The sequence below is a fragment of the Tupaia chinensis genome, unplaced genomic scaffold, assembly GCF_000334495.1.
Source record: "Tupaia chinensis unplaced genomic scaffold, TupChi_1.0 Scaffold000687_1, whole genome shotgun sequence".
Classification (NCBI taxonomy): domain Eukaryota; kingdom Metazoa; phylum Chordata; class Mammalia; order Scandentia; family Tupaiidae; genus Tupaia; species Tupaia belangeri.
This window is the reverse complement of record NW_006160210.1, coordinates 2,383,510-2,386,163: the sequence shown is the minus strand read 5'-3', so window position 1 is coordinate 2,386,163 and position 2,654 is coordinate 2,383,510. Positions and strand designations below refer to the sequence as shown.

Here is a 2,654-nt window from a genome sequence, read left to right as displayed (position 1 = left end):
GGGAGTGGACACACCTAAAAGCAAAAAAAAAAAAAAAAAAAAAAGAAATTGAGAAAGGACATCGTAAATTAAGAAATAGTTTAATCTACATAAATTTATATGCAAAACGTCCAACATGTATACGTTTATTTTCATAATAGTATAATTTTAAGTATTGAAATTTAAAATATTTATTGCACTGTAAAAAGTAGAATTTAAATATTACTCAAAGGAAATTTCCTTTTTTCTGTATCAAGATGGTTCATAAATATCCATTAGAAATTTATATACAAAAAGTATCACTAATTACATTAACCTTGAATGGACTAAGTACTACTATTAAGAGAGAAAGATTATCATATTGGATGAACTCTTATATTGCCCTATATGATATTTATGAGACAAAGGGAAACAGAGAGAAAACTGGGACATGAAAGAAAGCAGGTAGTATGAAAACACTAATTATAAGAAAGCTAGTGTTATTGCATTCACAGAAAACAGTAAATTTTTTAAAAGCTTTATTCTTTGCTCATCATGTTAGGTTGTCAGAAAAGTCATGATGTACTTTTTTTCTATGCAAACATGCATCACAAATTTTCCAGTGACCCATTAGCAAGTGTGCATGCATGAGAGAGAGAGTAAAAGAGAAAAACGCCCTCAAGAGGATCCTGTCACAACATAATCCACTTTTCCCAGCTCTTCAGTTTACAGGATCTTGGGGATATATATACACATATATATATAATTGGCATATTTCAAACCAACCCTGGGATTTGAACCAGGAGTCAGCCATAAAGTTTCAACCTTGCAGTTTAGTTTGCTACCAACCAGGCCACCAGGTAGGGCTGAAAACGGTAGATTTTAAGGCAAAAATAAAATAAAAATAAATACAAATAAGGATAAGCGAATAATGTGATTTCAGGAAATTTTATAAATTCTAAATTGAATAGACAAAATAACAAAGTCTCAAATTATGTAAGATTGTAATGCATAGACTTACAGTAAATAAATCTGTTATTTCAGTGGAGGATGTTAAAACCCTCTCAATTAAGTTAGAAGGGCAAAAAGGGAGAAAAACGTGCAAGTGTGAATAGCATGACATACAAATCTGCCCAAAAGGACAGCTGTAGAAGCTTGTACACAAGAATTACAAAATTCACTTTCCTTTTATGCATTTGAAACTCTTTACAGAAGTGTACCTGAGCAATAAAGTTTCAAAAATTTAAAACTATTGAAATTACCCTAAGTATATTGTCTTTAGAAACCTAGGTTGAAACCAATAGCAAATATTTAGAGACCTTTCCTCATGAGTGTTTCAAATAATACATGCCAATAAAGCCATGGGAGAAAAATGTCACCAAAACAGAAAGTAAAAACTTACTAGAATTTAATAATACTGAGAATATTTCCCCCACCCACGAAATTTGTGAAAGAGAATTAAGGCCATGGATATATGGAGAAGTTGATAACTGAATCAGTATTATAGAGAATTTTGTTTTTCTTTGAGTTTTTTGCTGTAGGGCGCATGTGCTTGATGGAGAGACAATAAAAAAAAAAACTTTATTGAGTCCCCAGCCCTAGTTTTCTTTCTCTTGGTTCCCCGGAGACGCCCAGTCTGGCGGGCAGCGATGAGACCCACTTTGCAGCCAGCAGGGCCATCCCTGCGGATGGTGGAGGGCTTGCCGATGTGCTGGTGGTTGCCACCTCCAAAAGGATGTTCCACAGGATTCATAGCCACGCCCCGCACACGTGGCCAACAGTTCCTCTTTGCCTTACACTTATGATAGGCACGGCCAGCCTTCAGGATGGGTTTGTCAGTTCTACCACCTCCAGCCACCACAGCAACCACAGCTCTGTTGGCAGAGGAGATGACCTTTATGGAGCCTGAGGGCAGCTTCACTTGGGTCTTCTTGGTCTCCGTGTTGTGGGAGATGACAGTAGCATATTTCCTGGAACTAGCTTGCCCCAGTCCCCTGGCTTCTCTTTCAAGCAGCACACGATCGATCATGCCCTCAGGCATGGTGCCCACAGGTAGGACATTGCCAACGTTGAGCTGAGCCTTCTTGCCGCAGTACACGAACAGAAAGCAAGAAATCATCCTCTGGGGGAATGGCCATGCCACAGTCCATTCTCCTCTATACTCCTTCCAGGGTCTTGGGCATACATGCACACATGCCCTACAAGGCACCAGGACCAGGACTCGAACCATAGTCAACCATATGGGACTCCAGTCACATAACCCCTATGCCATCTGCTGGTCTTCAGAATTTTTTAAAATTAAAAAAAAAATAAAAAGACAAAAGACAACATGAACTATGAATCTATCTGATTCCTAGTTATGGAGCAACTAGGTACAAGTGAAGTGGCACAGGAGTAATATTACCCACCACAGTGCTCGAAGTCAGAGGAAAGACAGGGGTTTGTTGATCGGGTTGACTTGTACATAGTGGCTATGTGCTGTGTGCTCAGGACCCTGGCAGGTTGAAAACTACGGGAGGTCATAGTGTGAGATCCTGTTGAGAGTACATACCTTTCTCTCTCTCATGAAATAATAAGGAGAATTAAGGAGAAATTCAACCCAAAGAATCTATGATGAAAAAAGTCATAGTGATAAAAACAGAAATTAGTAAAATAAAAAACTTCACTATAGAAAAATCAACAAAAACCAACATTGC

The 2,654-nt window shown here is 38.1% G+C and overlaps 1 pseudogene; it reads right to left on the bottom strand.

Annotated features, from left to right (window-relative positions):
• The window catches only part of LOC102469082 (60S ribosomal protein L8 pseudogene), a 158,574-nt pseudogene extending 156,475 nt beyond the window's left edge, over positions 1-2,099 (bottom strand).
• Between the last annotated feature and the right edge of the window lie 555 nt (positions 2,100-2,654).